This window comes from Trichoplusia ni, unplaced genomic scaffold (genome assembly GCF_003590095.1).
Source record: "Trichoplusia ni isolate ovarian cell line Hi5 unplaced genomic scaffold, tn1 tig00002967, whole genome shotgun sequence".
Classification (NCBI taxonomy): Eukaryota; Metazoa; Arthropoda; class Insecta; order Lepidoptera; family Noctuidae; genus Trichoplusia; species Trichoplusia ni.
In genome coordinates, this window is record NW_020800309.1 from 331,203 (window position 1) to 356,824 (window position 25,622).

Below are 25,622 nucleotides of genomic sequence, written 5' to 3' on the forward strand. Positions count from 1 at the left end.
CATCGTGAGGCGATCGACTTGCCGCTGTATTGAGGAGCTCTATGACTTTTATAAGAGTCCAAGGCCCAAGCATTCCTACTAAGCTACTTGCCCTAGTTTACATTCAAATATACTATTCATGATCTGCTTTATTTTCCAAACTTCAATGAACAGTCCCTCCGAAAACCCAACATTTCCCGAAACGAAATTCGAGAAAAATCCAAACATTTTTCTTCAACGATAAGCAAAAACGCAAGCTAATAAAAAATAAACAAAAGAAAAAAACGAAACGAAAACATTTTCTTGGAAACCCTTGAGAGTGCGTACATTACAGGGTTCCGGTTGTTCCGCAATAAATTCCTTTGCACATGTGTATGATGGATCGACATAATATGACGACAAAAACACCATGTATTGGGCCAATACGCCAACAGGCCCAACACCCAACATAAATGTTTTGCAAGGCTTGACCAAAGTTTACATAAACTCTTTTTAGTGTTCCGTACACAATAGGAAAAAAAGAATCCTATTACTCAGGTTCCGCTGTATCTCTGTCTGTTCGTCTGCAACAGGGCATCTCGGAAACTGGAATAGCTAGAAGGTTGAAGTTTGCTTAGACGATGTTTTTCGGTTTCAACAATAACAATAAAACAATAAAGTAAATTACAAGCTGTTCAGAACTTGAGGCTTCTATGCGTGGTAACACAACGTTGAGTTTCAATAGTAAAATTATTTTTCCCTTCTATAAATAATTGATAGCTAAGCTTATTTCCAAAGCAGACACATATTCCGAAAAAAAACTAGGTCTTGTGGAAAGATCAGATTGTACAAATCAGGGCTAACAATCAAATATATTAAGCCAACATTGGGCCAACGCGTGAGGTCGAATTGTAAACAATAATTGCCAAGTAATATCGTCGTACACAAAACATCCAAATTGGTATTTATTGCAACAACGCAAATAGGTGCGAATTGTGGAAATACGATTCCATCTGTTTGGTAATTTATAGGAAGAGAGCAGCAACATAGAAATATTAATTCGTGTTTTTTTTTCTCATTTTCACACGTTTGGGATACGTAGGTCAGTGAAATTGTAAATAATGTTGAAAAATTGAGAGGATTTTCTCGATTCTGTCGAGTATCGAGTATCGAGCTTAATTTTAGCCTATACGAAAACATTTTATCCTTAAATCTAATAAGACTAGCCTGAGAATGTGCCACAGCTAGGAGTAGGTCTTTTTCCACTAGTGAAGGTGTGAGTATTGACTACGAAGCTAGCTTAAACGCCTTGAAGTGAAATTATTTCTCAATAGAATTTTCGGTGTAATATCAATTAATTGTAGCAACACTCATCAATAAAGACTTTAGATATTTTGTCAAAATTTCAATATTAGAAACAGTTTTAAGAAATTCGATTATATTTACTTAAATTGGTAATACCGGGTACAATTAGGTAGTAACAATTTGAGTAACTAATCGAATTTGTTTCAAATATCGTTAGAAAATTATTTCGGTAATTCTTTAAGAAGTTTTTGACTTCAGGGACATTACTGCGTTTACTTATTAAAAATATTAGACTATGTGGGTAAAACAGCGAAACGCTGCAGAAGTCAAGTTGCTTATAAAATTGATACACAGTTATTTCAATAACACCTTTATTACAAAGTGTTAAAGTCGATTTTCGCTTCCACAATTCCTGTCACACGGACTACCAAGGCTGATAGCGTTCATCCGTAGTGGCCTGAACCCAAATGGTCCTTTATTTACCTAACGTTCTCAAATTCGATCCTCCAACGATACAAATAGTTACACAGTTAACATTTGAGCTACGGATACGTGTTTGTGGATGGCGTTTATGTCCTTTTAGAAATGGTTTAAAGGGTGTTGTAGTTTAAGGGTTTTAATATGTGTAGTGGAAACTTAAGTTGTCATTGTTCTAAAGGAAAATGAACGAGAATTTGTTAGTGGGTGAAAAAAAACGTGTTTTTAGTAACTGACGACTTGGACTTACACATTGGCAACTGTTTGTAGATATAATTGACATTATTATTTAAAAAAAAAACGACTGCCGCACTAAGGAACTTAATCCTTGTGTCGCGGGGTGTTTCACAAACATACAATTCACCATGCACAAAGACACCCAGACTCAGAACAAGCATTCGTGGATCACACAACTGCTTGTCATACGCGGGGATCAAACCCGCGACACGTCGCGCAAAGTGGGTTTGGCGTTTTGCAAATTGACTTGAATTGAATGAATGAAACATTGACTTGAATGAATTGAATTGACTTGGTATGCGTACCAAGTCGTCAGAAAAACTAAATGTTATATGAAATTTTAATAGTAGAGAAGATTTATATATTTATTAAAATGTTTATGGCGCGGTAAACGTGGCCATATAAATAGTAAAATAACCCTTAGTAGCCAAGCAATATAATTAAGTCACGAGTTATTTCGATGTAGGTATTCATCTCAATTATTTCACCAACTCTTTATGTAATTTTGCTTAAAAGTAAACATTTGCTCTCCAAAATCTCTTTAGGATACTTTAACCACCATAAAAAGTAAGTATAAACACCAATTTCTAGATTATCTTACACCATAAACAAACTCTTTCACAATAACAAAATCAGTTCCATTGGACTTAGAAAAATTATCGTGCTAAAGACCAATTTTGGGGACAATGCAAGTTGGAATAATAAAACTGGAGTCAGTGACTCACTGTCTCCGCGTAGTTTATCTAGATTTAGTTGACAATACGATCTGTCTTGATTGAGCTACTTGAGAAGTGGTGAATACGATTTATATCTTACAGTTTTCAGTTGGCAATGAATTTTTTGTATTGGTATTTTACATTAGGAACAAATATTGTACAAAAATGAGTTAACTCCTTAGTGAACATATTGTCGAGGCTCTTTATATCCAAACATATTTTAAACTAGCTGTTGCCCGCGACTTCGTCCCCGTGGGTAGAAGATATGTTATGATTTATACCTGCCCTGTTTTTTTCACATTTTCCATTGTATCTTCGCTCCTATAAGTCGCAGCGTGATGGTTTATAGCCTAAAGCCTTCCTTGATGAATGGTTTATTCAACACAAAAAGATTTTTTCAATTTGGACCAGTAGTTCTTGAGATTAGCACGTTCAAACAAACAAACAAACAAACTCTTCAGCTTTATATATTAGTATAGATAGATAGATTTAAAATCATGTTTAGGAATATCTTTGAGAAAATTCCTTGGTCACATTTAGTCGAGGCTAAATGATCAAAAACAGCTTACACAAAGGAAAATGTTTCACAACATTTGAGAATCAGAAGAATTTCAACGATTTAAAGCTTAATATCTAATAAGAATAAATAAATAACTCAACCTACAGACAAACTGAAATACCTAATCGCAATATATGACTACATGGGGTCTGATTGTTATTGCAGCAAACGGAAGCAAGACGATATTAATAATAGAATACGAAAAACAAAAGAATGTGCCCCGGAGTTCGAAAAGACAGAGACAGCATAGTCTATATATTTTCCTCCTGCTCATTCGCTCTCAACCGTGGAACATATGAGAGTAGAAGGAAGAGGCATATGAGCTACGCGCTTTTCAATGTTAGAGGATTCTATCCACCTGCAAATGCATAAAGATTGTGCATTAAAAAAAATGTTTTAAAAATTTCCACTCTAAAGTGGCCACTGTTCCAATTTGATTACAATCCTAAAAATCCCAAAAAACTTTTTTGTCTCATTTACATATTTTTTATTTCCGTTAATAGACAAAAATACCTTTTCAAAAAATCCTAGCAGTTTCATTCTGACCAATAATGGGCAACTTTGCCGAAATTACTTCAAGATAGCAGTGTACACTTCCCTCTATTCATATGTTCCATGCTTGCAACATGTGTGGATTGTAATTTTGTTATCTGTGGAATGAGAGTCCAAAATCCGGCCGCGTCACTCGCCCCTTACTCAAATCCGCACCCTTGCGTTATTGCCTTCTGTGCGACGGCCTTCAGCTTGTGGTGAATGAATGAATAACTCGTTTTGTGTATTTTTCGCCACTGGGCTTTGTAATCTTTGAGTTTTGGTCAATTGATTTGTGTGAATGGTACTTAGAGAACATTTGAGGAGGAAGAAACTGAGACATGTGGCTGGTATGAATTAGATCGACTTTAATAATAAAATTATAATTATGTTTTATAAAAAAATCGTGCCTTAATCTTATATTCAACGGTTTGCTCGCGCATATATTTCGTCAAGATTGCTGGGCTAGTACGCAACCCGACCCCGCTTTAGCTCATGATCAAGGTCTGAAACAAGTCGGGCTATGGTATAAAAATGTAGCCAAATTCCAAACAATCATTTAACAACCTCACAAAGCTACGAGATGTTCTGATTATAATTCGCTCCCCTCGCAATGCAGGCTGAATATCACAAAAAAATGATTGCATACCGTAATAAAAAGTCAGAATAACTAATATAGTAATCTCAGCTAACCATAGGCTACTAAAGTGTCATGTGCGTGTTGGGTTACGCATTACAAACCTATAATTTGTAAATATTTCTCCTTTGAAGTACTCAAATTACGCCATTTACTGAACTTGTAATTTTATTCCCCCTTCAATTTGTTGAACACCCTTTATAAGGGACGACGCGCGACGTTTGTAATTATATAGTTTTTGTTAGTTTGATTTGGTTTTATTGGTTTTGATACTTATACGTACGTACAATACGTATGTTTTTAGTTTATTTATTCATCATAGAAAGAGATGTTTTTTGTTTCAAAATGTAGTTATACCTGTACACAGTTAAATTGAGTTAGGCAGGACACTGAAGCAGACGTGTACAAGACTGTGACGGCGAAATCCCTATAGGTGGAACAGGTTGAGTTGAGAATCGGCTTTCATTATAAAAAATATTGTTACTAAAGTTCTAATTTTGTTTTTGAACTAACCCGCCACATATTCCCGTCATTGCAACTCGTCTAATCTAGGATCTATAATGAGACCAACCAATGAAACCATTAAGGTCAGAGTGTCCTCGGGGAACTAATTAACTATCTTTTATCTCGCAACAAATCAATCAAAAATGATAAAAAAGAGGAGTAAGATAAATATATATTCAACTTCCCTCCATTGCAAGCAGGAGACAAAACAGAATTAAATATATAAGAAAATCTTGGTCGAAAATAAAAACAAATTTAATAAAAAAATACTAACGAAATAATTAAAAAAGATTAGAATAGGTACATAAAAAAAATGCAAAGATTGTTATAGACAAAGATATTATTTCACAATTCGCTGATCGCTTGCTGCTTAAAAAACCACCAAAATCGTTTGTTCTAAAAATCTTTGTATCAAAATTGCCATTAATTAGCGAACACACCATTACAGCACCATACAATTACGAGTCATGTTGTATTTAATGCTAGCTTTACACCACGATACATACGGAGTGCTGTACACCATGAGTACGATTATTAAATCAAGTGTTTAACTTAGATTATGAAATCTAAGCACAAGGGCATCTAGACTCAAGATAATAATTCGTGGATTACACAAAAGAATGTCCTACACGAGGATCAAAACCCCGACACGTCGCGCACAGTGGGTTAAGCGTGGTGACCTCAACCACTAAGCTATTAGTGTAGCCATATTTTTTTTACTTTAAAGACTAGTAACACCCATATACATATTTTAGAGATGTTTGCGTTTATAATATAAGTAGGATGTCTTAAAAAGATGTCTGACAGTCCGCTAGAACAAATAAAAACACCCGCATTAGTCTCGTACAGTAAAACGAGCTTTAGATTATTACGCCTACATATGTCCGTGGGGTCTTATGATTAGAGGGTGCAAAACAGGCGTGTCCCACGGTAAATACTTAATTAAAACTGTAGGAATACGACAGATGTTGTTATGTGTAAAGATTTGTTTTACATTATTAATTTGTGTTTTAAAACATGTGTTTATGAGTTATTTTAATAATATATGACTAGCTTTTAGGTACTTGTTTCTTGTGAAGTGCCTATGTATAATTCGGTACTGATGAAAGAGTTTTTGGGCGTTAGTAGACGGAATGACGTTTATGCACGAATTATTATGACTTTGTGTTAATGTTATTCATATTTTAAGTAGTTTCATACAATATAAATTCACGCTCATAAGTTTTTTTTAAGTATGGCGCCAGTCAATAATAAACGGCAAAGAAGAGACATTATAAGAATAAATTAATCCTAAATATCTTTTCTTGAGACGCAAAAAAGATAACTATTCAAAATTAATTTATTCTCAGAATTGGGAAAAGGCTAGGCCGATGATCTCAGAATTCTCACCCTGAAACAAAAACACTTTTGCACACGGCATTGTGGATGGACAGACACCCGATAGAATTCTGAATTCATCATTTGGTTACCCTTTTAGTCCAGAACCCCAAAAAGACATTAACTATATTTAAACTAAAATATAAAATAGACAGTCTCTCTTTATAAATCTTAAAATTAAAACGAGAACATTAATTAATCTTGTAAATGCATCTTCATTCAAGCATAACTCGGCATAACCCAGCCATAAACAGATCCCAGCCCGCTTGAAATTCTTGAAACATTGATAAATTGCTAAGAATATAACTCACTTCAACTTAAAATAACATTAATATATTGTGTTTTATTGTTATGATAAATGAAGTCGACGTTTTTCTTATTTTTGTGTTGAATATTTTGTTATGAGTATGAGGCGAATATGAAAAAAAAAACAAGTGAAGTTGATGATCTTAATTTGAATCGTGTTTTTTTTTCGAATGACTTTCAGAGGTTTTCAATTCGTTTGTACCTTTTTTTGGTTTTGACACCGAAATTTATATACCTAAATTAGTAGATAGCTGATTCGGAAGCGTTCAATACTCAATACGTTTATTGCATTCCACAATGTGAACTTAGGTAGTAGGTACACAAGATACATTAGTTTTGGAGCATTGTGGGCCCTGTCGGGCATAACAAAAATAAGAATTATTTCTTTGTCTTTGCTTACGTTAAAATTATTTGCTTATTTATGCTTATCAGAAATTTATTTAAGGATTTACAGCGAACTGATAATATATTGCTTGGAATAAGTGTCACTGCTATGTTTGATACATCATTAAAAAAAGTACAATATCCACTGTCTTACAAAATATGTTAATACTTGTATGTACGCTCTTAATAGTAGGTACCCGTGTAATCTGTTGACAATATTTGTTCTCGATATGTAGTCTTAAAGCTGGTTTTAGAGAAACAAAACAGTAAGGTGCGTTTGAACATACTTTGTAAGTGCACAAGCCGCTTTGGTTTCTTAATAATGCTTGTAAAGCTTCTGTTGAAATAAATTGTCGTAAGATATTGTTAGGATATAAGATAGACAATAATACTCGTATAATAGTGCCTTTTCCCAACTATGTTGGGGTCGGCGTCCTGTCTAACTAAATGCAGCTAAGCACCCGTGCTTTATAAAAAGCGACTGCCTATCAGACCTCCTAAACTCAGTTTTCTGGGCAACACAATATTTATTTTGTAAAATTAGACTTGAAGCAGTATTAAAAACGACAAAATTTGAGTATAACTTCACCTTCAAGTGTCATTGTCTTTATCATTGTCAAATGGCATATTGACACGGATAAACCTTTTTGAAACTTCAGTAAACAAAGTATTGTTCTTGAAAATTTATTATTTGTCTATAATTACGAACCTTATTTTTAGTCGAAACGAAAGACATAAAACAGACGAACTCAATATCCTTTAGTTTAATGAATAATAATGGATACATTTCTATTATTTTGTAGAGCAAGACATAATTGATAAAATTCAAGTGAATATAACTTACATGTGACATCACTTCAGAATATAATATATCTTGCGAAATTTAAAGCAGTTCAGCTGACGAAACGGACGTGTCGTGTTTAATTATAATCTATATTTTGATAGTATCTGTCGTGAGAATGAATCATTATTAAATGATGTAACGGTTTACTCACGCGTATTTATCGGGGTAGCCCGACGCGATCGCGCGATCCCGCCGCGTCTGCTCATGATTAAGGACACCGGTTGGGTCCGAAACTAGTCGGGCTACCCCGATAAATACGCGTGAGTAAACCGTTACATCATTTAATATTATAATCTATTCGATGGTCCTAAAACATTCCACTTATCTACTAGTCATAATCAATTATTGACTCTATTTTCAGCTTAATAAAATCCCTAGTCCATCATACGAATTGCCTTCAAATTGTTCTGCACCAAAACCAAAGTCAATTCTCAATTCTCTCGCTTGCTAACAGGCCGGCAGTGAATTGCACGCTTCCCAAACATTTCTGACTACGTGCTGTAGGTGACGGGCATCGCTGAATGCTCCAACACTCCCTGTTGTCTACTTGTATTGTGAATGCATTTTGTATTGGTTTCTTGAGTTACGGGGTTTCATTTTATGGTATGCATGTTAGGCAAGTAAACGTTAGTAAGTTGTGTTTAAGAGGTATTTCAGGAAGCAATGTTGGCGTTAGTTTTGATAGCGAAAATGATATGGTAACCAAGGATGGATGTCATATTATTATTATCTTCTCTTCTAATATATAAAATTCCCGTGTCACGATGTTAGCTACCATACTCCTCCGAAACGGTTCGACCGATTTTTATGAAATTTTGTATACATATTGGGTAGGTCTGAGAATAGAACAACATCTATTTTTCATACCCCTAAGTGATAAGGGTTGCTCACACTAAAAAAATATAATTTATTTTTGGGACCAAATTGTTTGTTTTTATTTTTTTATACTGTGGCATTAAAAATACAGACAACTAAAAAATAAATATTCGGCGAAACAACGTTTGCTGGGTCAGCTAGTTAAACATTTCCCAAACATTTTTCACATCTCTGATTACAGTTTTAGTTACTAAGCTAACCATCCCAACGATTTAGGAGTTTTCTCTTTCCATCCGAACTTCAATAAATTATTACTTTTTAACACAGATTTATTTCACAGATTTGAAATTACTTGTTAAATATTGCATGCTATCGAATTATTTAATGAGTTAAACACACTAGTATCTTATGAAACAAAATTTAGTTCAACCCAGACAAAAATTTTACCATTTATTCTGAACTGTTGAAACGTTCTCTGAAGAATTCCAATGGCCCCTATAATTCACCGACAACTCACACTTAACCAAAGCAACAACATGAATGATACCAACAATTAAACTCCTAACAGAAAGCAATAAATCAAAAGAACATCCGAAGAATTCACTTTCGTCCTAACGAGGTACCCGGATTCATCAATTTACGGCCATGACACTCGGAGATATTATGAATATTCCGATGATTCAGGCAACCCTACTACTTCTTCTCAAAGTCATGATCTTGTAGGTGTGGAAGCAGGATAGCGCGCTACAAAATGTAGACCGCCGTCTCTCTCCCACAGTGTATTAATATTGCTGTAAGTCGTGGTGGTATCGCCCTCAGGTCGTTGACTTTACGTCCTGTCATCAATCATGATAGTTGTCATATGGCAAGGGGATCTTGTAGATTTGAGATTATTTTTGAAATTGTGTGTTTGCGGTATTTAGAATTTGTGGTGGCAGTAAGGAAGTGCCCTTCAATATTCAACAAAGCATAAAATTTATGCTAAATAAAAATATTCGAGAACACTGAATTTAAAAATATAACATTGAAATTTGTCGATTAATAAATATATTTTTTCATTTTATTTATTTAAATTTATCGATCCCGCTGTAATTGGGAACTAAACTACACATACCATACAAACTAAATAAATAACTATTTTGAAAATCCAACTTCATGAGTATGCACAGAATTATGTACCTACTATCGATAAGCAATCGTAGTTTTTTCAATTACGAGGTCTCGATTTTCTACACAACACTACTCGTAAATGAACATACAACACCAGCTAAAAAAATACAATTCAAATTCAAATTAATTAACTGTTTAACACAAAAGGGACTCAAATTCTGTAATATGTTTACATATTCAACTTGAAAGAGCAATTTTTTTTAACAAAATCCGTTTTAAATTAATACGTTCGGAGTTTCTTGTTACGGTAATACAAACTCTTTGGTCCTAACTTCTGGCGGTGCGACTTGGCCGCAAGCCAAAGTTATTGCCTTCATACATTTTATATGTGTACACGCTTAGTAATAAGCTAGACTTATCTCGGCAAAGCTTATTATGAGCGCGAGTACTAAGCTAATTTGTTGCTCAGATTAGTTGAATATGAAGTTTTATCGATGAAGGTGTGAGAGTAACAGGTTTATATAGCCAAATTAAATAGGTAAAGGAATTTTTGTTTAGCTTATCTTTGCTGTAACTTTATTAACACTTTCTAAACTTTGTTAATTTTAAATTTTCTGTTGATTTATCGTGTTACCCAGGTAAGTGGGCTGAAGAGGTTGAATATGCAGTCGCTCCTTGTAAAAACCCCCTTGTAAAGACCCCCAACCCCAATATAGTAGCTGAACATGTGTTTGAGCAACTTGTGCAGTTGTAGTCTGGCCACGACTTGACAGCCACAAACTAATAACACATCAGTTATGAAATCAATTAGGCTATAGCCTAGTCGTATGATAGACGGACTACTAAGGAGCAAGGGACGAAAGATAAATTTCCAGCACGCACCTGTCTTTTCGAATTAAAGTCCATATTACAAAGTAATTTTCAATTGCAAAAAAATGGTAAGAAATATTCTAAAATTAAATACGTAACAATTAATAACCGGAACACGTAAACATAGGCAAATAGCATTTGTGTTTAAAATGTGAGGCATACGATATGACCACAGCCTAAACACGACTTAGTACAGACAGTTAATTGAACACCAAATAACCTTTCATTTATTTAATGTGAATTTCCATCCGATTTGTAAAATAAATTGGTTATTGGTTTAGCTAAATTCGTATTTCGTTAATAATTGTGTGTTTATTCTGTTTGTGTTATCGTCGGATTTATTATTATAGGTGACAATGCAAAGAGAATTTTATTGTTAAAGCATAATAGTTAGATTATTGAACTGCCGTGTTTGTTCGGTATTATAATCATATGCCATTATTTTAGCATATTGTCCGACTATTGATTCGAATATCTAAATTATGTTATGTTTGATCAAACAAAAAAGAATTGCATCGAAATGTGGTGCTCTTGTTGAGTGCTTTTTAGGGTACCGTATCACATTGCAGAAATGTAACCGTATTATTAAGGCTCCGCTGTCTAATCATCTAATCTCAAGGTCCGAGAAAACAAGACAGCAAAGTTGCCTATTGAAAATACAGAAAAAAATTTAACTCAAGCAACAGTTCGGTATGGTCTTAAAGAAGTGAACATCTACTTTTCATTAGCTTACGTAAACCACAAGGTTTTTCTCCGTTTCCCACTGTCTGGGGTCTAACTGGATAGCTTTCGTAAGATGACTACGAACGCACACAATAGGTGAAATTGCCTATTTCAATCTGAAAGAATCGTGATCATTTCAATTAGTCAAAATTTAAACAATGTTAAATACGGGTATAATTACGATAATACGGATAACATTTTATTAAGCTTAAAATTTGACGAGAAAAATATGACTTTTATCTCAGAAGTATACAAAATAATTAATTAAAATCTAAACAAAAGACGAAACCCTCCAGTCCATTCTAACAAAAGACAATCTTTATTTAATTAAATTATACTGAAGCATTGCATCCACAAAGCGCTAATACTAAAATTCTAAAATGAATTACACATTTAAGCTGTTAGGAAACAATGCACTATTTTGTTCCACTACATTGCAACGGAATGAATCGCGTACAATTTAATATATCCCTTCTATACCGTAGTAGGATGGCCATGAATCAATGTCAAACGCAGGACGTGTACCAACGCGACTGTCAAATAAGTTATGCGTAATTTCACTTGAAATATAATCAGCTCTGTAGATTATCTAGCGTTGGTATAATTTTGGTCAAAATCTGGAAATAATTTATCGTTTTGTATTGTTTTAATAGATGGAATTTTATTATCTCGTTTGAAAAAGGCGTTTGCTACAGAACTTTGGACTCGGCGCGGCGATTTTGTTTTTGTTTATCGTCAAGTATTTTATTTTTACATTTATTTAAATATTTACAACCTAGATATATAAAATTAAAAAAAAAAATGAAATTGATGTAATTTTGATTAATTTTTTGATTAATTGATTAATTTCATACAAATTTTTACGTACCTTCTATGAGTTTTTGTTCTTTTAAGTGTTGTTTTACTATGGTGGATTGTATATTTTTGTTATTGAAATCAATTATTTGGAGTTTAATATCGTAAAAGTAAAAAATACTCAATAAAGGCAACTTATGTGTAAACACGCATAAGTAGGCACATTCCTTTTACCAAATACGAAAGGTTTCACTTTCACACACATTAAACTGTTTCGAATTTTATGAAAATTAAATTATATTTTTATTGGCTTTTCACAATTATTGCTTTAAAATTCCCCACTATTCATAAAAAAACATGTCACCCTACAATGTTAATACCCATCTGTCCATAACAGAATTGATTCACAAGGGTGACAATAATCTAACCTAGGAACAAAGACATGCCCATTATACATTGATCTGCCTATTCTGTTCCGGGTTTCTATCCCAACGGATTACAGCTGAAACACGAAAGGGGAGGGATCAATTTATGTTGGTTTGAATTATGATTTTGTACGACCACAAATTGTTATTGTTCGGAATAATAAATTAGTAAGAATTATTAGTCATAATTCTGTATTATTTAGTGTTAAAATTTTGTGGTTTTAACCAGTTCATTAAAATTTGTACAAATAATTCTAAATCAAATATGTTTCGTGTAATTTAATTATTGGTACTTAATTTTAATGCCCGTGGGTTTGTCAAGTGGATAAAGTTAATCATTGTATTTTACAATATTGGTGTACAAACAAATAAATTACATTTCCAAACTAAAATAGCGAGGCAAACTGTTATCTGGATTTGTTTAATGTTTCCACAAATAGTTTTGGTACAAAGGCTTTGTTTATATTCAATATTTTATAACAATAACTGGTCACGTGCAGGTTAGACTAGAGACACTGGAGGTCACATACAAAAAGGCTTAAAAAAACAAATGAGTTAAAAAAAAATGGTCACCCATCAAATTTATGACTAGAGCAGTGTTGCCTCTTCTCAATATTTATTTTCATTGTTGCTATAGAAATAAACGGCAATAGAAATAGTTATCAAGGTTCATAAGACATAGCCTACTGATAGACTGATGGACAGACAACCAGACAGATAGCGGAGCCTCAATAAAAGGGGTTTTTTTTACCTGAAACCCAAAAAAATTTCGGTCGGTTGTACACAATATGACCTGCTTTTTTTTTGTAAAATAATCGTTTTTCGATATTAGCAACAGAAACACAAACAGAACTTAGACTTCAAACTCTTTCTTTCTCTTTTTTCTTTTCGACTATTTTCCACAACCTCTAAGGATATCTTTTCTGACACAAACTTTGATGGGATTCAAAAGACAGTACGATAACTTAAGTGTGGGACATGAATGAATTATGTGAAGGATGATACGTATAAGGTGGTGTCGAGATTACAGATAAAGGGATGAATGGAGGAAAAATACGCAATGCGACCCTATGGGAAACGAGGAAAAACATACGCTTTCCCAAATACGGAAACGAAAATAATGAAATGCAATGGTAGTAGGATATACATACTAAAGAAACAATTCTTTTGAACAGAATGAGAGTATTTATAAAAAGACATAGGTGATTTGACAAAGTTCAGCTCTTGGCAAAGCTGCACGCACATCAATTACAGGTCGGTTCGTGGATGGGTGATAATCTACATACGTCATTACGAGTTTCTTCGTATTTCGGAAGGCACATTTATATGGCTCCTGGCTAGGTAGTTGTTAGAAACCTGAGTCGGAGCTAGTCTGACGACCAGCCTTACTAATGGTGATCGTGTTGCCCATGTAACTGGTCTGATAGGGCAGAGTAAAAAAGGCTGTATCTCATCAAATGGGTAGTAGAAAAAAGTTTAAAAAACAAAATAAATTTTGACGGAATTTATTTCGGTTGCTCCACAACACTAAGTATAAATTGATATTAGGTAATGATCACAAATTGAATTTGCGATTTTTCCGGAAACTCAGTGTCTCAAAATCGGTTTACACTTGGCCGTTTTTCAAACTGTAAAAAAATCATACATGTCACTCACGTAGTTTGTTCAAACTGACGCATCGACAGGGAATTAACACTGTCAGTAGAATAATAAATCATTCAAAATATTACTATGTACAAATAAATCCTTTCTAAAAAAAGGGAAAAACTAATAAATTTCCCAAAAGTGCACGTCACTCGGCTTACACACTTTTAGGGGTCCATTTTACGCTTTTATGATCCCAACATGACAAGCTATAAAATTAATCCTTGATAAATTATTAAATTGTCCGTATTTATTCTCTACATGAAACAGACACTGGATTATAAACTCTACAGTAATAAAAATAAGGGTGAAAGTTCTTTGACGTTTCTGTCGTATGTCATTAATGCGTGCCGCTGTCTGTATGTGTTTGAATTTAGGGCGAATTCACATTAATACATTAATAGAGGTTCGGGTAGTCCCAGTATTGTTGCAAGTAGCATAGGGTGTGGACTCGGCTTATTTTAATTTTAAATCAACCTTAAATTATGTAAATGTATGAGAGGTACTTTGCGGGGGATTAGACACAACTGGCGTTCTGTGTTAAGACTGATTTGATTTATTACAAAATTGCTAACATGTTTGACTTATTTATTTATTAAGGTGCACATACAGCTTCTGCGTGTATTTTGTATAACATTTGCATTTTATTAAAAACCGTAGCTGTAAGCAGTAAAAACAAAACAGTAAAAGTTTTTTGGTTTTATTAAAATGTTGCAGGCAAAATACTTTTAAAGATTTTTTTTTTAAATTTAATCAATCATTTATAAGGTAGTTTTGTTACATCTTAATCAGTTCAGTAGTTCTTGCGTAAAAGAGTAACAAACTTTTGCGTTTATAATATTAGCCGGATCTCAAAATTAACCAGTACTTGTATAATTTAGTATTTCTATATTCAGGACAATTATTCCATTAAGACACAAGCCAGCTGTGAGACCGTCGACCATTCCATTTCCAGTTCTGCATACCTTTTGCATAATGCCATCCACGCCAATATGTACCAGTTGTCGCTGTGTCTAATATTACTAGTTCAGTTTTAGTTGAATACATCCCTAATGAATGAACTTGTTAATATCAAACTATTGAAATAGGGAGGGTGGTAATTAAATTATGTTGATGTCTTGTAATGATGTAAAAGGGATTTTAACGTTTTGCCTTAACAAATTATAAGTTTTTTTTTGTCTGATCCTTTATCAGACAAAAAAACTGTACGATTTACTTAATTAAATTGACAAACAAAAATGTGAAATCATCAAAAATCTAAAAAAAAAAATGTTCTGTATCTAATTAATTAATATTCTTTATTTAGATTTTTTTAAGGATAATATATAATATATTAATATATATATTTTGTTTGAGTTTGAGTTTTAATTGGGGATATCCCCAATTAATTTCTAATCCAATAGAGTAAAATCTGACAATAGCTGATAATTACTAAATTACACCTTAATCTTCACTGGCATACCTATTATGTTTTATGTGCAACTTAAAAATTACTTACATTCACAACTTCACCATCGTCAAAAACTCCAGCAAAATCAAACCTATGCAAATTCCTTTAACACCCCCTAAATTCATAACCGAACTCAATAACAGGCTTCGAAAACGCTGACACGTGTACCAACAATTATTAAATTGAATTATTGGTCAGCCACCACAATATCGAAACATCTGTACAACAGTACAATACTGCTCACGGGCCGTTGGACAAAGAACAGAGGGTTACTAAACTGAGCTTTTAGCAGAGTCATAACATGAATGACGGGCCTGTTGGTCTAGTGGTTAGTTACCCTGACTGCTATACCTTAGGTCGTGGGTTCGATTCCCACACAGGACAAATGTGATGAGCAAGATCATTTGTTCTGTGTATGAGTGTAATTTATCCATATTATGTATGTTTTTAGAAACATATAAGTATGTTTATCAGTTGTCTAGTACTCATAATATACGAGTAAGCTCTGCTTAGTTCGAGACTAGATGGCGTTGTCTGAAAAAAATGCATTTTTTACATTGCCGAGATAAACTTGCTGATTTTTTGGTATGGGACTGTTTGACAGCTATTACAGGTTCCAGTCCAAAGTTCGGAGGTAAAAACGAAAATCAAACGAATTGTGAGCGACATCCTTTTTGTAACCGGTTGAAAAGTAGAAGCGTAGCTCATCACAACAATCTTGTAACCAGGTAGTTTCATAAAGTTTCATGTCATGTGGATTTTTTGCAACGACGCATGGTCAAAGAGCTCTACATTTCTATATTTAAGTAGTAGGTATTTTACAGTTATGTGTGGCCAATATAATTGATTGCAACTAAAATAATAAAATTCATATTTACTGTTGTCTATTACAAGTTGTCTATGGAGAAGAACAATTTAAGTATTGAATTCTGTTACACGGGGAAACGAGAATATAATCAATTAATCGCAATTTTACATCTAAAATGCCCTTCAATATTAAATTGCTGACCATCTATTTTCATAAAATATTCATTAACAGTCTGTTCATTCATAATATGATTCTGCAAAGCAACCATTTTAGTACCCCCAGTTCTACATAGCAGATTAGTACAGCTTAGCGATGCGGTACTGTTTTGCATAATAGCAGCGAAAATTGTGTTATTAATTCAAGCATATATTTGGTAAGTAAGCTCTAAACTTCCCAAATAAGGATATATAAGTACGGAAAATATATATGCCTAAGTCCATAGTATTAGACGCTTAACTAAAGAATATTTATTAAAATTTCGCTGCAGGGCAAAGATGGATCTTACTTTGATATTAAATCTAAGATAGAAACAGATTAATATTATATATTATTATGAAAAAAAAAACGTTATGTCCTAATAAAAATGAAAGCGAAAGTTACATAATACAGTCGACAAATTTGAATTATTTCTTGAGAAGATGTTATTTGTAACAGTAAATATTAGATACAATTAAAAAAAGAACAAGCTTTTTCAACGGCCAGCTGGTAAGGTTATAAATGCGATGGATGACCATATTCTTCTGCAAATTTCCGCAATCTATTTGTACCTTTGTAACGGATTTCGCCAGTTTTTAACAAACATTCATAACTTTATTTTCTTCCTCAGCCCTTTCCAGACTAGACTGAAATCGGTTTCCAGTCTTACCATATTTAACTAAGTACCACAATACCTATGGAGCGATAGCCAAACCAAAACTTGTGAAACGAAATTTCACATTTTCAAGTTATGCAATATACCTTTTAAATGTCTTTAACAAACCTTAAATTAATGTATCCTTGATTCACAAACACACATAATATCTTAAAGGACGTGTTACAGTTTCTACATTTACATTAATATGTGAGTTATGTTTGAGAAGGGAGAAAACCGCCAGAAATGTAACAAACATTTAAATTAATCTTGGAAATCCGAAGGATTATTTTAAATTAGAATTCAGTAAACTAAATTGTATGTATACTACTGGAAGTAACAAGGGGAACGTGTGTTCAACACTACATTTAATTAATTCTCTGTTTTGCAAAAAAAAAGAGAGTCAACTGTGAGTTGGATTTGTGTCACTGAGAGTTCCATACAAATGAGCTAGAGAAAAACATTATCGTTGAAAAAAGTTTACCATGATTGTGCTGATTTTTAGTTTAGTCCATTTTAGTATTTTTAAAGGCATCGAAAATCCTATAAAATTTCAACCACCCAGCTTCGTGTTAATCTAGATTCATGAGATGTGATCTGATAACTGACGGATATGCAGAAACTCAGACTGAAAACTATCGGACCCTTCGTAATAAAGTTCCATTTAACTCAATTTTTGCGGAGTCCTAAAAATCTAGCTCGAAAGCGCTTTGTAAACAGCGCTTTTCGTCTTACTGTAGGCGCTGTTGTAGCTGATCTTATGCAAATCCCGCGTAAAGCGCTGCAAGCCGCTGAAAATCGTGATCGTTAGAAGTGCACAGTTGTGTTAGCGAAGCCGTGTTAACCGTCTATGCGATGTTTCCAGGGTTTTAATACAATGCGAGATAGATTGAACGTATGTTTGCTCTGTAGATTCGTAAGTGTATTTAAATGATGGATAAATAGAGGATCACTTGTTCGCATGCAAGAGTGTTGTTTTAGGGTAATGGGTTAGTTGAAGCGGGATTGTAATTGCATTTTTTTATCCTTGAGAGTTTTCGTTGGATATCTATTCGGTTGTGAAAATAAAAGCTTATACACTCAAAGAGTAAAACAACTTTCATTCTAATTCAATTTAAAGGCGACGCCATATTGTCTTTGATCAAAAAAAATCAGCTGACGAATTGAAAAACTTTTGAAAGTCGGTTGAAAAGATATTCGTATAATAAAAACGAAAGTTTTTTATAGTTACTCTTGTGAAAATAATATTAATTAAATTATTTTAGGACTAACGCAAGCTTACGCAACAGCTCATGATTAAAGACTCCGGTTGAGACCGAAACTAGTACGCTTGAGTAAACTAAAAATCTAAAGGAATTAAAAATCAAAGTAGACAAAAACTTCAAACATAACGTACAAATGTGTGTGTGTGAAAACCGCATCTTTTATACCCACATTATTCGTAGTTTAACTTACAAAACCCCTCATAAACCTACTAAATAGTACAAGCATTATTGTACCAACCTTTGGTACGGCTATAAATACACACAAAAACCGCTATCGGCACCCCACAATATACGATAAATTGTCAAAAACGCCGCACTTCTCCAAACAATGGGATAAACCTTGGAGCGAACCATGTGGCACGTGGCAGGAGTGTGACGGAACCGTGGCTAAAGATAGTTGCCAATAAATTATGGTTGCAGCATGCATTCTCTTTGTTGTGCGTTGTGCTAGCTGGGGGATGTTGAACATCAGCACGTTGACGCGTTTGTACATTTGTGGCAAGTACGCCAATTAGCAAGAGGGCTACGTGCTGTTATTGTAAAGAGATGACGACAGGGCAATTTCTTGTGTTTTAAATTATGGGATTGTTTTAACTTCATTCACTTTTAGGGATCCACTCAAGGATGATACATTAAGTTTATTAATTCTTAATTCAGTTTCATGGATTGACATATTATCGATGGAAAACTCAATCTTAGTAATAGGCATCAGGCTCATTTTCTTACCCTTTTCAATGAAACTAAAAATCTTTTTATCAATATTTATTTGTTCTGCCAATAAATAATGCCATATCTTAATCTTGCTTTAATAAAAACTGTACTTATAAACACATGTTATAAGCCACCAGCCCTAGCCTCGCTCGGCAAAGGCGTCGCGCCTCTAATCAGTCTTCAATCTTACAACACTGCCGTACTAAATCGATTTCCAAGTTTCACTGAGGTTTTCAAGCAAAAAAACTGTCTTGTGAAGATTGCCTGGATGGGAAAGTCTCTTCTGTGATATATTTCTTTTTATTTTGCAGGAAAGAAATTAGGACTTTGTGTGATGGGATTGAATTTGAAATTAGCTTATAATAAGAAAATGTTCTTTATTAAAACTACATATTATATTATCTACGGATAGAATTGAAAAAAAAAAACTATTTTCGCGGAATGAAATTAAATCTTTGTGTCTCGGGAAGTTTCACAAGCATTCAACTTATATACACAAAGACACCCACACTCAGAACAAGCATTCGTGGACCACACTAACCCTTGTCCGACGCTAGGCGGGGATCGAACCCGCGACACGTCGCACTTGAAACTTCAAACCAAAACAATCAGAAATGTGTTTTAATAATTATTAAATTACTTTAATCTATTCCTACAGGACTGCAATAACAATTCTGTTTACTGAAAAAAAAACAACAACAATAACAAAGCAAATTTCCTTTAAAACGAGTCAAGTAACAAGAAACCCCGTTACAATAAATAATATTCTTTGAACAATCAATCAAAGCGAACGTAAAACATTGTATCCGTTAAGAAAGATTAAGGTATTCATAAATATTAATATGAATATGGACGGAAAGCATTTTGTATCGCTCACCCTGCGAGAGAATGAAAGGCCGCTCTACATTGTATAGAGCGCTCTCTCGCTCGCAACTACTACAACAGACCTCCTTTAAGATGTTGTGGTAGGAGGTTTACACACGCAAAACATTTTGTTATAGCGTACTAGATTTCATGTTCATGTATTTGGTTGTAAGGAGTTTTATTATATTGATTATACATATAAAAATATATAATCAACATAAGATATATATAAATAGATAGTTTTTATATTTGGTTATAAGGGGGCGTATTTTGTGGAGCAGTTGATTGTAAAATATTAATAGACTGTTAAGGGGCGGATTTTCAAATATTGAACTCCATAAATAAACCATTTAAGTGCTAGTTGGACATCCAATATTGGGGATTCCTTACACAACCTAAAAAAAACCAATCGGATGGGTGGCTTTTTTGTTTTTTCATTCATTTAGGTATTTGTTTATTTTGCAACCGAAATATATTACCTGTGAAAATTCAACAGCCTAACTACTATCACGGTTCATAACTTACAGCTGACAGACAGTAAAACGGACGGTGGAGCCTTATTATAAGGGTCCATCTCTACCCGTTTTTGGTATTAGAAACAATTTAATTTTGAAACACAATTCAATATGTATTTACTTAGCACAAACTATTTTTTGTCAATAATGACCATAATTATGCCTCTCATAATAACCAATTCTATAACAAAACTGGTCAATAACATTAAGGTCCTAACTTAGCTTCCCAGGACTTCGTCCACTTATAACTAACAAACTACTTAAAAGTTTGCATTTCCTTTGTTCTGGTCGACAGCCGTTACTAACTTGTTTTCTGTTTCATTATCTATACGTGTCTCTTTCTTAAGTTCAGAATAAATTTGTCTGCTTCAAAATATGATAAGTTGTTGTGAGAAAACAAGTTAGTAACAAGACTAGAAAATTTAGTCTATTCAAAATCACTTTTTTTATGAAAAAATGATTACTGCTTATCCGATTAAATGGGGATGGTCACAATTTTTTTTCATAAATCAATCGGTTCATTAGTAGAGAAGTTAAGAAAATTTAGAGAAACACATTGATCACATAGAGTTTGGGGTCGAAACGTTCGGGACATTTGGACCAGGCGCACCAGTTCTTTATAAAGAACCCGCAAAGCGTTTGGTCGACTCTACCCATGATAAGAAGGCTGGTCTGTATTTTGCCCAAAGAATTAACATTGCCATACAACGTGACAATGCAGCCAGCCTTCTGGGCACGTTTCCCGACTTTGGCAGGGATGGAGATGTCTTTTTTGACGCTTTGTAAATTATGTTTATTTTTCATTTTATATTGATATATTTAAAAAAATATAAATATAAGTTTAGTTTAATTTATTGCATAACATTTCGAAATATTGTGCCTGATGTCACTTTTCACACTTACGAAGTTGCTAGTATAGCTAACATAATATTTTTACCAAAAACAGCAAAGGTATCGCAATTTTAAAAAAATAATCATATGCAAGCACACTGCATACAGCATTTTATTTGTCGGATCAGAACTAGTTCACAGAAGCCATCTACGTACGGATTCCTCTCAACTATAGTAATCCGATATTACAGTTCTAAATAATACATACATACTGATGATTTTAGCAGCCATCAAAATGCTATAAAAAAATCAGCATGAAACTTTACGACTATATCCCAAAAAAAAATCCCTCGATGGGTACAACCTGATAAGGCTAAGTGAGAACAATGACCCCAAATGTGTGTAAAAAGGTTTTATTTCCCTGTCATATCCAGGTTCGGTATATCTATAGTCATATCACACCCCTAGGTATTGCCGGTTCATAAATTATGAATCTCGCGACACGATACAATCTGAGCCAATGGGAGCATTATGCTGTGATCGTATCTGACCAAGCCCTCTCCATGGACCCTATTTCCATCACTTAAAGTAAGACCGTTGCGGTTGTGGGAGCGAGAAAGAGCACTACACCACGTAGAGCATTATCTCACTTTATAAACCACAGAGTTGAAAGCTAAGGTACGTTAGTAGACCCCCAGTGCGCGTGTTTTTCAAATTCACACTTTCCACATCACGTGAAATATGAATGTAATCTAGATGTGTTTGACAAAGATAATAATGAATTTGGTTTTCATTCAATGTTTTTTGAATAGGAGCCTGATTTGGGTAGACGCGAAGTTCTTGATTGAATTAGGTATGTATGAGAATTTTTTCTCGCTTGAGTGAAAAACACATTAAAAAAGACGCGTCTTGCGATATATGATTAAAAGCAAACAGAAAACCCAAGCAACCTTAACTTCATTTCCGATCTCTTTGAATTTCTTTAATCAGTAAAGCAAATGTAATACATGCTTTCAATAATAATATAAATGATATGCACCCCACAAATGATAAAGATAAAATATTCATGTTTCCAACCGACATATTCTTGGATAAAGATTGCCAATCGTAATGAAACTGAACTCTCTGACTAATAAATTCATCAAACAAACCCTCAAAAAAGGTTTTATAATGAAAATAAAATGGTCAATTTTCCAGTAAAAATAAATTTCAATAAAGAAGCGTAATCATGAACATTGCAAGGCAACATGAACCATCAAGAGCCATTAGAATTGAGTCGCGTGATTCCTACGTGGAACCAAATCGACCTCATTAGCGATATTGACTAATGTAGCTGTAAAACAAATGGCACAGAACATTAACTTGATTGAGGTTTACGGTCACGTTAATGCTAAAAATTGCATGGTTATCAAAGTAATGTTTTTATTGACATTGTGAGTCATTCATTGCATTACCAGACAAAGAAATGAAAAATTGAGTTCATGTCCCCACAATTTCAATCTGTTTAAATGGGAATTTGGAACGACGTTTTTAGTAGATGTCATGTCATCATACTTTCTTGTCGGCCATTAATTTAACTGTCTCGACAAAGTTAGCGATGAAATATTTTTTAAGGTAGTAATTTAAAATTTTGGTACGTTTGGGTATTTTATGCAAATGCCACAATACTGATACTTATCGAAGGAATTTTAACTATTACTTCTGTGGACTTCTTGCTTTCTGATTTGCTGATGTCAACTAAATTTTAAAGATGTCACTCACTAGGAAATCGCTCCTTGTAAAACACTCGTACTTAGCTGAATCCAGTTAGACTGGAAGCCGACCCCAACACAGTTGGGAAAAGGCTAGGCCAATGATAGGCCGATGATGAAACTTTCGCATCAAAAACAGATGTTCCATAGATTATATACTTTCTTTTATTTAAAACTAAAAACGGTACCTATGTACCAAAATTTCCCACAAGAAGTTCACTTAATCTGATTTATTTACGGAAGAGAAAATATTTGCCGAGAAAATCCGACCGGAAATTCAAAATAATGCCTGAAAGAGCAGCTGTTATAACAAATGAATATTAATAAGCTTTTCCTGAAAAAAAAAACTGATGCGGAAACTCAAGAACAGTATCATATTGAATTATGAAAGAATGGTTTGATACTATGGAAAAATATATTTGATTTCTTAGGTAAGTGCGACAAACTAAAAATAAATTTTAAATCACTGAAGTAAATTCAAGGAACCATGAAATGTATTTATTGGGAAAGTGTAGAAAAGACTTTTACGAAGAACCTGACTAAATTATAATTTTGTCTTAAGCAAAATCAGTCGACTTAAGTAAAATAAGTAAAATTTGATTACTCAATATAATTGAGGTGATTCAAATTATTTTTATTTTCGTTAATTCACTTTTTCTTAGTCTTATGACAGAATTCAAAGAATTCATTAAAAACGTATTTAAAACAGATTTCTATTGTGAACATCAAAAGAAGAAAAATCTTTCTTATCCCAAAACAGCTAAATATTTAGTCAGCTCCAACATTAGGCCCTTTTTTATAGAATTCATCCTTCTTTTAAAAATATAATAAATACAGCCTGCATTGTAATTTGTACCCTATTCAGCAGAAAATAAAGTTAGATCTCATTTGTAAGATAGACTATCGTGTATAAAGCGAAGTTGGAAATGACAACATTAATTTAGCTTAGATCTCAAGGGAATCATTAGAGAGACATAGATTCAGGTATTCATTAAATAGTGATTATACCCCGGTTTAACAACAGTTATTATCTGATATATTTTGGTGATCCAGATTACTGCGAAACTGTTAGGTAAATTTCGAGTTTACTGCTTAAAATATATGGAGCACAAGACCGCGTGGGAAGACTAAGATGCGGTGTAATGGACCAAAGTACGTCTGCCCAAAGAATTCTTTAAACAATAACACCGGTAAGAACCAAAAAAAAAAAACAAAGAAAAAGATGTTTGTAGACAAAGTTGCTCACTGACTAAAATATTTTGAACTGACAAGAAATGTCATTCCCATGGATTAGACGTTACATAATTCATTTCTATATTATTGAGTGACGTAACGTAATCTTCGCTTCTTGGTCCTACTCTAAAAGTTACATCCCACTACAATATTTAATTTCGCATTAAGAAGCGGTAGTACTTTCCCAGAACACTGTCTTAGTAGTACTAGAGGTAGACCATTTAGGTAATACACGAATCAGTTAACGACCACACGGCGAGATGGCAATGTCTGCAGTGTACCGATAGCAAATGAAACTAGACAAGGTATTAAATAGAATTTATTTGAAGAGGTCAAAGGTTACTGCGAATATGCTGGTGGAAAATATGGCTGCGATTACGTCATGATAATGTTGATATGTAATATTTTGAGGGATCTGTGTCTGACAAAGAGTTAAGAAGAAAAAACAAATAGCTATCAATATTTGGAAACGGACTATAAGGAAAGAAAATACAGAGATCGATGTAGCCACGTTAGTACCAGGTATCCATTTTAAGCATAGCTCTGTAATCTTATCCGGTTGAGGATTCTGTCTTTTTCCGTGCTTCTTGGGTCATCATTTTCCAAGAAACGATATTGAACATTTAGCAGTCGTTACGTCATTACAATTTTCGCTACCAGTCCTACTTACTGTGGTATCTTGAAATTTCCAAAGCGTTCGCTAAAAGATCAACCTATAAATGGAAAGACCATATGAAAATAAATGGGCATTATCCCTCTTATATTTGGAATCCCTTTTCAGCATAGCTCCAATCCTATCTGATGGTAGATTCTGCACAGCAATAAACACTTTCTGAAGCATTTTGAACACAGGATTCGGTTTTGCCAAAATATCCAGGACCTTCTTTTATACAATTTTTTTTAGTATCGCAAATCGCTTTTTCTTTTCTTCGTTGATCTTTGTTCTAACGGTACCTTCACGTAACAAAAGACCATTTACACATAATTAAACAGGACTCGCAGACGACTATTCAACGGTTTCTAGGAAAGCTTTGGAGTTTGGAGCTAGTGAAGCTAAGTAGCTAACAATAAGCTGGACGTTAAAACTATGGCGTTCCGCGGAGACCTAGGCTTAAGACTAGCCTTA

At 33.7% G+C, this 25,622-nt stretch overlaps 1 protein-coding gene across 10 annotated transcripts in view; it reads left to right on the top strand.

Moving 5' to 3' along the window:
* The window catches only part of LOC113507610, a 411,058-nt gene that overhangs the window by 157,746 nt on the left and 227,690 nt on the right, over positions 1 to 25,622 (top strand). The window lies entirely within an intron of this gene.